Source organism: Mytilus trossulus, chromosome 5 (genome assembly GCF_036588685.1).
Source record: "Mytilus trossulus isolate FHL-02 chromosome 5, PNRI_Mtr1.1.1.hap1, whole genome shotgun sequence".
Taxonomy (NCBI): Eukaryota; Metazoa; Mollusca; class Bivalvia; order Mytilida; family Mytilidae; genus Mytilus; species Mytilus trossulus.
The window spans coordinates 40619752-40635697 of NC_086377.1; the positions used below are offsets into that span (position 1 = coordinate 40619752).

Consider the following 15946-nt stretch of genomic DNA (forward strand, 5'->3'; position numbering starts at 1 on the left):
AAGTCTTTGATTTGACGCAATTGATAGTCGAACCCACGCCCTCCCACCCTCTTAGTGAGCACGATTACACCAAATCACCAAGGCGCTCCAATAAATATAACTCATATGGACTGCTATGTTTTACAAGGTATTGTGATGATCACTTTGTATAAGAATAATATAAATTATATAAATTATTAAATTGTAAATATAGTTTGCAGTATATGAAATTTTGAAATGCTCAAACAGATGGTCAAAATTAGTATAAGTATTTAGTTACTCCCAATATTTTGCAATACATGCACCAGAATAGATTAATGTTCTTATTTCTGAAAAGACATCAACTTATACAAGTAAAATTGAGAATGGAAATGGGGAATGTGTCAAAGAGACAACAACCCGACCATAGAAAAAACAACAGCAAAAGGTCACCAACAGGTCTTCAATGTAGTGAGAAACTCCCGCACCCGGAGGCGTCCTTCAGCTGGCCCCTAAACAAATATATACTAGTCCAGTGATAATGAACGCCATACTTATTTCCAAATTGTACACAAGACACTAAAATTTAAATAATTCAAGACAAACAAAGGCCAGAGGCTCCTGACTTGGGACAGGTGCAAAAATGCGGCGGGGTTAAACATGTTTGTGAAATCTCAACCCTCCCCCTATACCTCTAGCCAATGTAGAAAAGTAAACGCATAACAATACGCAAATTAAAATTCAGTATATTACAAATTAACATAGCAATGCGAGTTGGCATCACGTATCATAACATTGAAGTATATGTGAATTAGGAATGAACATCTTAACGACATCACTTGACATGAAATTAAGAAAATGTTTGATTTTTTTATTCTAAATCACTGTATCAATCAATACCACTGCAGATGGACTTAAAGTCAGAGAGGGTTTCATCAGCCCAATAATCAATAACTAGTTAATAAAATTTACATGGTTTATACGAAATCAAAGTTTTAAAACTGTCTGTTTATACATTATAAACTTACAATTCATAACACTATATGCACATTTTTATACAAAAAAATTATGTGGTATACCGCACCAGTCGGCTATAAAATGCCACAAAACGACAAATCAAAACAAACCAAACAATATAACTAACTTTACTCATCAGTATATGATCGTACAATTTGAGTATGTACGTGTACGCATAATATCTTACGCATATGGTCCAAACTACGTATGGACCGGAACATTTGTGTGTAATACAATTGAAGTTACGATTTAAAACAGAGTATAACGTTACGACAATACATGCTAATATATTTATCAACAACTTACTTTTTAAAGAAAGACAAAGCACCAAAGCAGAGTAAAGACACACAGTAATCAAATTAAGGGTACCAAGACGGTATGCCTAAGTTTTATGGTCGCGGAACAGCAACTAATAAAGTTTAAACTAGCAATGCGTCAAACAGAATAGTAAAACTCTGTGATTTAGTACCGGAACTATTTCGCCTTTAATGCAGTTTGCTCTCTTTAACCATCCACTATAATTCAGATACTGAACATAAATGGATTTCCTGCAACCTACGCAACTTACAATGCATTCCAAAATGCAAATATTATTGATGTAATTCTGACATTATTGTTATGTAAAATCCTATGAAATTGGATTTATTAAGGTAATAGTGATTACTTTCTTTTGTAACAGAGATTTCATATTAACAAAAGAAAAGGTAAAACGCACATACATGTGACACACAATGCTGACATAATCTTTTCGTTTAAGTTGACTTCGTACAATGAACATATTCTTCAAAACAAGTGTACCCAATAAAGAATTGAAAGAATACACAGACCTCTATGTTATTTCATTTTTTATATCAATTCAAACCTTAAAATGAACAAATAATACGGCGCTCATTTGATAATAATTATGTCCAAAAATAGTTTAAAAAAAAAAATGCTTAGATTTTAAGTTAAACTAATGTATGGTGCAATATAAGATCATTTTTACAATCTACGGAAACACATATCTGTCTTTACATATATTTCAATTACATAAGTCGAGAGTTTAAATCGTGTGTGAGGAACAGTTTATTTTATTTCTTATGATGCCTAAGGGATGGTCACATGAAGTACAAAGGCATGGGGTGTATGTTTGATTTGTTTCAATCTGTTGAGTGAAGTTATTTTCAACGGACTTTTATAGACAGTTTTTATGTTTAAATGTTCCAGCACGGATGTCCCTTCAACCATGCTTAAATCCGCCAAATTGTATTTCTGTTTGTCCAAAGTAAGAAGCCTGCCATATGTTGGTTATGGATTATTGCTAATTCTCATTTAAGTGATTCGTTCACTTATTTGTATAGTCTGTCGGAAGAGGATTGGCAAATTCAAACATGTTTAACCATAACACATTCTTTATGTGCCTGTTCCGACAATAAAATATGGGTTTTTAATATAGTTGAATGTCTTACGGTTGCCTATAATTGCTTCCATTCACTCTATTTAAACTTTAGTGAATAGTTGTTGCATTGGCAGTCATACCACATCTCCTTTTCAATAAATATTTCATAAACAGAGCATCCGAAACACACAAAATGCATTTAGAGGTCAACGAACAGTCCTCAAAAGACAAGTTACAAAAACACTGTCAATAATTAAAACCGTATCAAAACATTAAATGGGAATTAAAAGTGACTTTGGAAATATATCACAGTGGCTGATCTAGAACTTTTAGTTAAGGGGACCCGCTGATTGACCTAAATGGTAGGGGTTAAGGTCTTGCTTCAGTGCCATATATCATCAACCAAATCCCCCCGGATCTTCCTATGCGAATATCCAATCAAAGATGGTTGAGCTCCCACAAACATTTGTTTATACCACAGGCACTTGTCTCTGAATGTTTTTACTACATACCCTAATATAGCATAGTGTCGTAGTAAGGTATATAGGGAAAAAAAACTATCTGAGACAAGTGCCTGCTGTTTATACTTCAAAACTAATATATATGTGTTTGTCCAAAATCATTCAGTTGGTTCATGTCTTTAACATGTGTTTTCCTAAATTAAGTTTGCTGAAATTGCACGAATAATGCCGTTAGTTGTTCTTTTGAATTCTTTTAGTTTTGTCTTGTTCGGCATTCTAGATATACATGTAGTTTGATGTACAGTATGCATTGTTCTCGTTGTTTTAAGTCGTACTTTTATCGATATCATGATTGTGACTTGATTTGAACTCTGGTGTATAGTTATCTAATTTGCAATATGTCCATTCTGCCTACTTTTATAATATCAGCAATAACCAAAAATACACAAGATCACATAAACCGACAACTCCCGATTCATTCCAAAAATATAATGTATAGATAACGAATAATCAGATTGGAAAATACATGGTCTCATTTAGTTCAACAGTTGCTTGCACGCTGACATCTACCACGTTGTCTATTTAGACTATGTCATAAAACTTAAACACACAATAATGTACATTTCTGGGATTGTTGTTGACACATGACCTCCCATGACCTTCAATATGTGGAAGGTTTGAGTGCAACAAAGAATGTATGTTCCGGAAATTATTAATTTGTTTATATAAATGCTGTACATAATGTATGTGTTATGTTAATCACACAGCCTACTGCGTTTTAATATCAAACAAAATAATAATATTTTAATTTGAGAATTTAATATTCTTTTCTAGTGATTGAACGCAGATGCCTCGGTTGCTCTAATGAAGATATTTTATAGTAAAACCTAATAATTTGCTTACTTTTATAAAAGTACATTCAATCTTCCGGTAGTCCAGTTTGAAAAATTTTGAAATTAAAATGAAAATGTTCGTTTCTTAATTATTTGAAATAAAAAAAACAGCTTGCAGATTTCAGAAAGTTGCCGTAGTTCGATTTAAAACTGTAAATAAAAAAGTTTGTACAATATCAGGTTTGACTGTAGATAATCAGGGACAGCAAATAAAACATGCAAAACTCGTGTTTACATACTTAATAAATATTACAAAACACAATCCTTATTATGACAACAACTGTTGCCTGATCCTCCATAATAAGATATTAAACATCACGTGACGTTATCTGTAAAAGGGGCAAGGCAATACTATTTAACCGACTCATTTTAACTATTCTTCTGCTGGAAACCATTTGACTTCGACCATGGACAGGATTGTGACGACGGGATTGTTTGTTTTATGTTTTGTGTATTATGCTAGCTCTATGGGACATCGTAAGTTAAATTGAAATATACTCTATAAATATTGAAGTTGATAAATTATTATTTGTGTATCAGTTTTCCCCAGTTTGATCCTTTTAATATTTTGACCATTTAACCTCAGTCATTGTCTTAGCAATTTATGTTAGGATTACAAATTTTTGAGTACATATAGTATTGAGCCACTGTGTGTTGGATCTGTGTAGCTTAATGTTAAAAACAACGCCAATGATCTTCAATGACCGCAATAATCTTTCTGTATAGCACATTAAATCTTTCTGTGTAGCGCATAACAACTTTCTGTATAGCTCATTAAATCATTCTGTATAGCGCATTACAACTTTCTAGATAGCGCATTAGCAATTTCTGTATAGCGCATTGAAACTTTCTGTATAGCGCATTAAAACTTTCTGTGTACCTCATTAAATCATTCTGTATAGCGCACTTAAACGTTCTGTATAACTCACTACACTAAAACGTTCTGTATAGCTCATTAAATTATTTGGTATAGCGCATTAAAACTTTCTATATAGCGCATTAACACTTTCTGTATAGCGCATTGGAACTTTCTGTATAGCGCATTACAGCTTTTTGTATAGCTCATTAAATCATTCTGTATAGCTCATTAAATAATTATGTAAAGCGCACTAAAACGTTCTGTATAGCTCATTAAATCATTCTGTATAGCGCACTCAAACGTTCTGTATAGCGCACTAAAACGTTCTGTATAGCTCATTAAATCATTCTGTACAGCGCACTTAAACGTTCTGTTTAGCGTACTAAAACTTTCTGTATAGCTCATTAAATAATTCTGTATAGCGCACTAAAACGTTCTGTATAGCTCATTAAATCATTTCTGTATAGCGCATTAAAACTTTCTGTATAGCGCATTAAAACGTTCTGTATAGCGTACTAAAACTTTCTGTATAGCTCATTAAATAATTCTGTATAGAGCACTAAAACGCTCTGTATAGCTCATTAAATCTTTGTGTATAGCATATCAAATCTCTCTGCAAAGCGCATTAAATCTTTCTGTATTGCGCACTAAAACTTTCTGTATAGAGCATCCAGTCTGTCTGTTTGGCGGCATTACACATTTCTGTCTTAAAGTGGTGTTTTTTCGCTATGTGGAAGACCTTTTGTGGCATTTGGTTGTTGTCTGCTCTCAGGTCGGGTTTGTGTTTTCTTTGACTCCTTCAACATTTTCATTATCAATTTTAATTTCATTTTTGAACAGTTGTGAGTTCAACAGATGGATATATTTGAAAGGTTATTTAAATAATTGAGTTCAGCTCATTGTTTTGTCTTGAATCGACTGCTAAAGCATCTACAAAAGCGGAAGTAAGGCGAGTACATTCAGCGTCGCCTTTGTTAGTTATAAATACTTAGATTGTGTAAATAAGTCAAACAGGATCGACTTTCCTATAATTTAACGCATGACTTTTTTCTTCTTCTCCTTTGGTTCTTATTATTCTTACACGTATTAAAATTTCCGTTGGGTAATTGATTTTAAAATTTTCCGCTGAGTCTTTTTCCTTTTTCTTTTTCTTTTAAATAAGAAGGTGCGATAAGATACATCAAACTCCCTAAATTGAAAAGATAGTTCATTATTTAAGTCTTTCAAAATTGAATTAATGTAATTGATAAATGAGCATTTTGAATAATCTGTACACTTTAGTGTATACGGATCACTAAGTTATAAGTGACTTCCTGAACATCTTAACATTGCCATATCTGATCTTAATAGGCAGTTTACAACTACTTGAATGTCATGATAAAAAAAATCAGCCATGTACCTTCCGAATATATATTTTTCACACAATTTTATCTTTGTAAAAAACATTTAATATCTTTTGGGTAAAGCTTACATCTAAATATAAACGAGTGGGTCTGAAACTTTTGCAAGTTTTGTACAACATGCAAGACATTTGAAGCAACAAACACACGTGTGCATGAAGAAATGCACATCCTCAACTACTGATGATTAAAAGTTGTATGTCTTATGATATTTAGAATTATTTCATACGAGTACTCAAATTGTTGTCAAGTTGATGTTACTCCCTCATGCAGGTTTGCTCTCTGTGTAAATATCAGCGTTCATCAATTATATTGGACAGTACAGAATGAAAAAAAAACCTTAAACATCCAACTCCTCGTCGAAATTGACAATATCGTTAAGTTTTTATTGTTTGAGGAAGTATGAGTGCAAAGAAAGCACCACCGAACTTCGGCATGAAAATCCTAGTCAATTAATATTGATGTCGAATGCAACTGTCACGTGGGGGTATGAACTGACAAATTCAGTGTTGATAGTTTTACAATATATGAACTACCTAGACCATTTCGCCATCAAGATTAACTTACTCAAAGCAATACAATTAAATACAACAGGTGAATGCAAGGATGAAATTAAATATCTGAATTTATTTCAGTATTGTATTGGCTGGAATAATTTTTTTTTTAATTTTTTTTTTGCTTTTCCAATAGAGCAATACCATTGTATCATTTAGACGATCAGAGGAATTAAATACAACACGAAAGTTTATGAGTAATTCTTGCAGCACTTTCCATTCTATCGGTTTTTAAATTATAAAATTTATTCAATGTCCAAATCTCTCAATTTCCTATATGTCGTTTTAATCAGTAAACGGTGAACAAAAGTAAGAAGTCAACATGGAAAAATTCTGAGATGTGGTATAATCATTTTTTTTTTTAAACATTAAGAAAAGAAATGGGCTATTAATAATCTTTGATACAATACAACGACTTTTTTTTTTTTTTTTTTTTTTTTTATCGAAAACAATATCCTGATTGTTTCATTACAACATGCAACATGAACAATAATTTACAGATATAATATACCATGTGTTGCTACTCATGTTAAATAAAATTGTTGAACAAAATCCGGAAACACATAGTTAGTTGATAATATGCTAAGTCAACAATCTGAATAAATTCGAGTTGTGACATACAATGTAATGTAAATACAATAAAATGTGTTCATTAATAGGAAATCAAATATTCACCTAAAAATTTTGTTTTATATTTACAATCAAAATATTATGACTTTGCATCAGGTAAATTAGATAAAAACGGATTTATTAACGACTGATTTGTTTTTAATGTATAAAGGATTTACGATTATTCGGTTGTATAACGGTTTGTTTAATATGAAAACATATGTATAATAAAAAAATTGAAATGTTTGCATAATGACAAAAATATGATAATTCAAAAGCAACTATGACAAATATCATTACCACTACAATAGAACTTATTATATCTACAAAAACAACGTGATTATATATTAACATATGCATGCATTATTTCTTAAACGTGTAATCATTGACTATCGACATTTTTCCAAATGTTCAAAACATAAGCTTGTATATAAATTTGACATCAAAGGGTAATGCAGAAATATTTATTTAATATAAAACAGTTTATTTCACATTAATCATGTTGTTTCCCTCTCTTTTCATCTGTAAAATTGCTAAGCGTTTATTTTTCGCATGAATGATGAGAATTTAACCCGGATAATTGTCACAAAGTTACTTGTATTACAGTTCACAGATGGGAACAATAGCATCAACACATGCTGTTTTAAACAATTTATACTGACAAATACACAAATCGTTGAACTTACAAAGATTGACAAGGTGTAAAGGAGATAACAATTGAGATCACTAATAATTGTGTAGAAGTCAATTTCATACAATCTTTTAGAGCAAACATGTAAAACAATTTTGTCTTACTGTACAATGTATTAACAAGACAAAAAACGTTGCAGTTATTCTATCCATTGTCATCCTTCGAAAAAACCCTAAATAGTCTATTATAAAAAAAGTGCGAATTAAACTGAATTTGTAGGAACTCAAACGCGTTAATTATAATGTATTCAAATGATTTGAAGCCGGATTGAATCAGTAGTTACTCTGTTGATGTAAAAAGCATAAGTTATATCGGCCGCGTGCTCAGTTGTTCAGCTTTTTTTTTCTTTTCTAAAATAGCGTTTTGTAGAAAGATGTTTGTCATTTCGCCACATACATTTGTCTCTTTAGTCAATGCGTTGAAATATACATTTCATACTTCTTTATTGCCAGAAGCCAGAATGACAATACATCACAGGTAAATAAAATCATTTCGGGAGATAAGTAGTGATTGCCTTATTTCAATGCATTTGCGTTCATTTTCTCTGATTAGTGCAACTGAGTGGAGTTACAATGAGTTATACATACACAAGCGCAACACTTGAAGTAATTTGCTGTCATCCTTATTCAATATTTTCAGTAAACATAAACTAGTTCTGTATTTGATCAAATAAACAACTCTAAATTATAATTTTAATTTCACCATCAGGAAAACATGTAAGTGCTTCGTTAGTTTTCTTAATATAGATTCATTTTCGCGAAAAAGGGTGATAAAAACAACATCTCACATTTATTGAGGTGATGAAAACAAGATCTCACTTTAAGGTGGTATCCAACACCTTCACTAAAATTAATTTGGCTCGTTTTATTTTCATAAAATATTTACATACATTAGTATTTACTTTTGACCCTTTGACAAAAATTTAAAAAAAATCAAAAAATTTGAACCAAACAATTTATCAGAAAAATTACATTTGTTATATAGCAGTTTAACAAACACTAATTTTGACCATTGAGAAGCTTGATATTTCCTTAACAACACGACGTTATTAAACATTTAGCTGATTTTACAGAGTTATCTCCCTGAGGTGTTAGGTACCACCTTAAGTTAGTCGTTTATTAATGAAAGTATACTCAAACACAATATTTTTGATTGGTTACTAAATAATGTTTATCACGCAGATGTATACACTGCCAATTCAAAAAAATATAATAAAATAAATTAAAATAGCATTTTTTTCCCTGGTGCTGCTTCTTGATGTTGAAGGGGAACACTTCAACACTTAATTTATAAAGAGTGACCCTTGGGTTCTGTTACAATTTTTTTTAAATAACGCCTTTAAACTTTTTATATATTGAGTAGGTGATATGTAGCTCTTTTTTAAATTGAGGCTCCGGGTCTTTATTTAACTAACGATGATAATTCTGGATATGGAAACACAACAGGGTTGTCAATATGACAAGTTATGTCAACGTTATTGAGTTAATCATACATTTGTAAGAGTTGGCTCCCCAATTTATTTTTAAAATTTGATGCACAGTTGAACATTTTATTGCCACTTGTCATTAAGATGGAGAAAAAAACCCTGAATAGTCTTTAAGATATTGTTATTCAGACTGCATTTGTAGGAACACAAACCCAATACATATAATGGAGTCAAACTTTTTAAAATTGAACGGTATCAGTTTTTATCTAGTCTTTATCTTTCTAAATAGCGGTTGGAGAAAACTGTTTCTCATTTCGCCATTTTCAACTGTTGCCTTGATTTTTTTGGTCGCCTGAGATAATAAATGAATTCTACATTACGTACTTCTTTATTGCGAGATGTCTGAATACTACATGTAAACAAAATCCATGAATATTATATCGAAAAAGAATCAGAAATTGCCCTATGTTAGGACATGTTTGTACATTTTCTGTATTGAATGCAACTGAATGAACGAAACATTGCCTGGACTTGTCTATAAATTAGGACGACACTTAAAACATGCGTGGTCACTTTTACGCAAACATTCCGTATTCATGAACATGGATGGGGATATATAAACAGATCTAATTGTGGATGTTTACCTTAACACTAGAAACAATTGCTTCGTCAGCTTTCTAGATATATATATGTTCAGTGTAAAAGGTGATGAAAAAAACACCTCTGCTTTAGGGTTGTTCATTGATTATTATGAAAATCTAAACTAAATTCAATACGTTGTCATGTACCTGTTGTTGGACTATTTGTATACACCGGGTATTGTTTATTTAGAACATGTTATTAAAGATTGAAAAGGTTGAGATTGAACGCGCCTTTTTTTTCTTCTTTTATTAAAATGAGGAAAAAATTTTGATACTTCCGTTTATAACGGAGGATTCATTATTGGCAAACTCATGACATGCACACACAATGTTTGTACATGTTTTATTATGAGTGATTAAACACAAAAAGGTTATAAATATTTTAGGTGGTACCAAACACCTTGACAAATATAAATTTGACTCGTTTAATTTCCATAAAACTTTGACAAAATGTTTACTTTGACCCCTTTGACAAAAATTGAAAAAGATTGAAAAAATGAACTAACCTCTTCATTTTCAACCGTTATATAGCAGTTCAACCTATACTTGTTTTATCATTTAGGAGCTTTATATTTCCTAAACAAAACAACGTGTTTAAAATGTTTTGCAGATTTGTACATAATTATCTCCCTGCAGTGTTTGGTACCACCCTAAATGACATTCGTATGTGTATTGTTAAAATTTTAGATAATATTTCTTCCATTCTAACCAGAACAAAGAAGATGAAAAAAAATGATGCAGTCTCTAGAAAAAATGTCTAAATGAGAAAAATAAAAACATGATTTAAAACAATGAAAAATCCTTCAATACTAGTATATCAAAGGAAAAGTTAACCTTATCTGCAATTTGAAAAATCTTTCGGAATTGTGATCCTCAATTCTTTCTTCTTCGTTCTTTATGTTTGGTCTTTTAAATATTTTTATTCCAGCATCGTAGACATAACTCTCTTCTGGCAAACACAATTACAATCCAGACATTTGTTTAAAAGTCAGTAAACTATTTCTACATGTAGTTTCAAAAAAAGAAAATTTTAAACAGTTCCCTCATCTTACCACAATGTACACACATGTTTTACTGCCTGATGTGTACGTTATGTTTTACAAAAAAATATAGAAACAGTTATTTTTTGGAATGGTCTTTAAGGCTATATATGTTCAAAACGATCTCCTCGTGTGGAGACAATCTTAACACACATACATGAAATCCCGGATATCAAAATATACACAGATATACACAATAGGTTCAAGATACATGCGTTAGTTTTCTCGTTTCAATTGTTTTACCTGGTCATATTGGGGCCTTTTATATCTGACTATGCGGTATGGGCTTTGTTCATTGTTAAAGGAAGACCGTTCAACTATAGTTGTTAATGTCTGTGTCATTTTGGTCTCTTGTGGATAGTTGTCTCATTGGCAATCATACCACATCTTCTTTTCAATATGAACTTAAAATCATGATTAGTACATGTTAATGTATATGCACATGATTGCAAATCAGTTTCTTTTTTTATTATTTTTTGGACAAATCAGTATTTGCATGCTTTACCTTTCTTAAAATATATATTTTCAAATTCTAAATTGTCCTGGAGATGTTGATATTTTTATGTCGTATGGATTACCCTGGAAGTTTGGATTGTCTACTGCTTCTCATTTGATTATTTCATTGTAGAAAAATCAAGTGCTTTAACAAATGATAAAAACATACAGTATGATTCCAATTCATTGAACACAATATCGAAGTCATAATAAATTTTAAAAAAACGTTGAATAAGTTTTATTCATCTTCCTTATTACATGGCTAATAGATATAGGAATATGTGGTGTGAGTGCCAATGTCCAAATTAAGTTTAACCATAAAACACGTGCACTTTCTTGGAATGTTTATAGTTGCATGTTGATCAGCATACTCTTCTGGGGCACCAGATATTACACCCGTTTGTAGGTCGAAAAGCGAAAATTAGCATATACAACCTGTAAATCATCTCTGTGAACACTTATTAATTCAGGAGTATGACAGTTGTTATTCATTCGTTTGGTGTGTATGAGCCTTTGCTCTGAATAGAACTTTTCGTTTTGAATTTTCGTCTGTTATTTTAAATTTTATTATGGAGGGAAAGTCATTATTTCTCTCTTCTAGTATATGTTTGTATATTGGCGGTATTAAATTCAACTAGATGGTCAAGAGATAATAGAATGAAATGTCCATAGGCAAACAAAACGATCGGTGCATGCGTGGTTATCTGAACTAGATGTGTGTATTAACAAGAAGAACATGTAATTCGTCAGTTTTCTTATATAGAAACATGCACTTTATAAGGTGGTAAATACAACACATCAGCTTTAATGAGATGGTGAATACAACGCCTCAGCTTTAAGGAGTGGGTTGTTGACTGATTTCAATGAACATCTGCATTGAATGCAATACGTAGTCAAGTATGAAGGTGATCAAGTGGTATATACCAGTAATGACAGATTAAAAAACGAAATTCTCTGAAAGTGTTAGTGCTTATCGTATAACCATTTGAAGGTCAAAATAAGTAAAGATTAGACAATTCAATTTCCATTGGAATACCTATGATGTGCGGTGCAATGATAAGGGCAAACGGTTTCTATCAGAACTTTTTTTAATTTAGAAACTACACAAACTAACGCTTCATATCATACCAATCAGATTATTTTGACCTTATATGGATTTGCCTATTTGTTTAAGGTCCTATTTAGTCATGTAGCTCTTCAATTGTTGCAATCCTTGTAATCACCTGGATTTCAAATACTTGTATATCAATAATTCCAGAAAAATCATAGATACCAGGGATGGGCACGATTACTTACAAATGTAATCGATTAATATTCGATTACATGAAGGATGTTTGTGCAATCGATTACTCAAATGTTAGTATGTAATCGATTACAATCGATTACTTTATCAAAAGTAATTACATTACTTTTCGATTACTGTCAATTACATGCTCAACATTTCACCAACACAATAACATGAATAAACACAATTATAATGCTCAATATTTGTATAGTGGAAATTAAGAACTTTACCAAATGCATCATTTAAAGCGTTGTTTTATAAATTATAAGATAATAGCTGTTTTTTTTTTTTTAGATCAAATCTCTTAATGAAGATTAGAAATATTTAAAAAATCTTGAAATTTTTACTTTCAACATAAATGAAAGATATCATCGCATTGCAACAATCACTTATTCATAACTAATTGTTTTTCAATAATTTTGCTTTCTTACTGACTTCAGTTAGCTTTTTTGTTTTTACTCTTTAAAAAAAAATATTTTAGCATAGTTTTAAAATTATAATGTTTAAGGAAATATTAGAAAAGTAGAATAATTGATTAGTTCAGCTAATTTTTAAGATCAAATTATTTTTTAATAATGACATGCATAATTTAAACCTTTTGTTTGGATAACCACCATAATTACAGATTATTTAACTGCCACTGGAGTACAATTTATTACCTGGGGTTAAATACTGTAAATTTCCTTCTTAATTAGAAATAAGATAATTGAAATAAAAACAAGCTATGTTTATTATTGATTAGAATGCTTTGATCATTTTATTAGGAAAGGCAAGAATGTTGTTAAGATTTGTTGACTTATCCATTCAAATTATAAACAAAATAAATTTAAAGTGTCAAAGGGATACATGTATCTATTTCTAAAAAGAATTGCAATGCATTGCCATTGGTTCATTAATGTTAAAAGGATTTTTATTCTTTTTTAATTCAATTTATATACATCATGTACATGTATATCATAACATTTAAGAAATCAACTGATTATCTATTCTAAGCTTTAATTTCAACTCTGATTAAAAATGATGTTTTCAGGAAATATAATACAAATAAACTTACTACTTTTAAAAATGTGACATAGTACAGAACTTAACGAAAGACAGACACATTTCTTATTTAAGATCTATTTTATTGTATATATTTTATCATTTTAATATTAAAGCTCTTGGATTATTGACAAGCACCATTTGTTTTTAAAAGCTAGATATAAAGTAAATTTAGGTAGGGGATCTGGTTGCTCATAATGCAGCAGCTTGAAACAAAAGATAGAAATAAAGCAGTTGCCTAACTCTCAAGTATTGTTGATGCATAATATTGTATCTGTACTTCAAAGTGATAGCATACATATTTTCTTCTGAAATATGTTGTTTTTCATCAAACTATTTTACAAAAGTAATCGAAATGTAATCGAAATGTAATCGATGATTACATCCAATTTTTTGCTGTAATTGATTAAATTACGATTACATGTAATCGAGAATGTCTTCGATTATAGATTGCTGTCGATTACTTAAAAAAATGTAATCAATTGCAATCGATTACAATAATAGATTACGATTACCCAATCCCTGATAGATACTCTTGCATTTTTTATAAAATATGTTTTTTGTCAAGTTTTTATTAAGTTTCTTCTTGAGTTCTTATAATTTTGATAGCAAACCTGTGGACTCTCTTGGAAATTTATGTTCGTAGTCGCATGTGATACAGGATCTGCTTTCTGGTCTAATGAACCATCAGGTTTCATCGGAATTCATTTTGCTCAAACATTTAGTTTTCTTTGGTGCTTTTGTAGACTGTTTCTATTGGTGATCTTGGTTCATTTTTGCCATAGCGTTTACTTATCAGTTTGCTTTTGCATTAAATTATTACATATACAAGTTGGGTTTTCCACCTCTTTCTTAAAATGTTATGAAAAAGGGATAGACTTATCTTTATGAAATACTCATAATTATTATGTTTTCTTATTACAGACGGTGTAATGCCATATAAAGCAGGTATGTAATTGTCTTGATAACTGGATGAGGGCAATAGCTGCTAAGAATCTAGACACAAGAATTGAAATAACATTTTATACATGTGTGGAAACGATTGATTATTAATTTTCACCACAATATCTTAATATTTCTAAAATTGTGGTATATATTCAATACATCCACAGTTCATTCAAACATTTTTTTTTCTCTCGAATCAATCATTTTGTTATTTACCTAGTGTTCAAAGCATATTCGGCAACTACGATAATATGAATGCTAATAAGTATAGTAAAGTGTTAAATTAGGGGCCCCGAAAGGCAGCATAACATTCACGTAAAAGTGAGGCTAAGGATAACAGAGACATTAGAACTCATTAATTGAAAATAAACTGACAACGCCATGGATAAAAGCAAAAAAAAAAGTACACAAACGCATCTCTGTTGGCTCTTTTAAAGACAAAAACTCGCGTCCGGTGTATAGAATTTAACCCTGGTATCGGTGGTACTGTAAGTTTATTCGTAACTTATTTTTACATTTAAATGGAGTGAGCAAGTATGTTCGCTACTCTGTTAAGAAATAACAAGCTTTAAAAAAGACAGTTATAAATTTATACAATATACCTTAAAGAACAAAAAAAAATAAAAAAAATACAGGGGTTTGTACTTTGCTATTGATATAGATATGATAGGTTTTATATATGCCGATCGGTAGCGTATTATTCTCTCTAGAATATTATTTCGTTTAATGTTAGTATTTTTGTCTTCCAAATCCGTGCACACCCCAAGATTTTCTAAGGTTTTCAAAAATGGCTTTATATACTTAAATATAACAATAAAAATAAGAATGGGTCAGTGAATCAGATGTGTAAATGTCCTATACCGGTAAGACCAGATGATCCCGAGTATACGTATAAAAAATAACAATAAAAGAGGAGCATCATCCTTAAACTCAATTCTTTTCCTCCGTCTCTATTTAACAATATTAAATAAATAAACGTACATATTTATTTATACGCTAAATGATAGTTGGTATTTTCATTGTTTTGATTACTATTATTATTGATTTTATTAACTTTTGTTATTATCATGATTATGTTTATTATTTTGATTTTGATAATTATTATCATGATTATGATTCTGATTTTTATTTCGATTATTATCATCCTTACAGCACCATCTCCTTATGACCCACCAGGTATGTATTGATTTAAAAACCCCATAAGTCTGATACTGCAAAGATTCTAGTAACATGAACTGGATTTATCAATTCAT

The 15946-nt window shown here is 30.6% G+C and overlaps 1 long non-coding RNA gene across 1 annotated transcript; it reads left to right on the top strand.

Annotated features, from left to right (window-relative positions):
• Positions 1-4051: 4051 nt before the first annotated feature.
• Positions 4052-15869, top strand: LOC134718842 (uncharacterized). Its single transcript, XR_010107460.1, has 3 exons — positions 4052-4184; positions 14673-14696; positions 15846-15869. It is a non-coding gene; the product is annotated as an uncharacterized LOC134718842 (long non-coding RNA).
• The last annotated feature ends 77 nt before the right edge of the window (positions 15870-15946 follow it).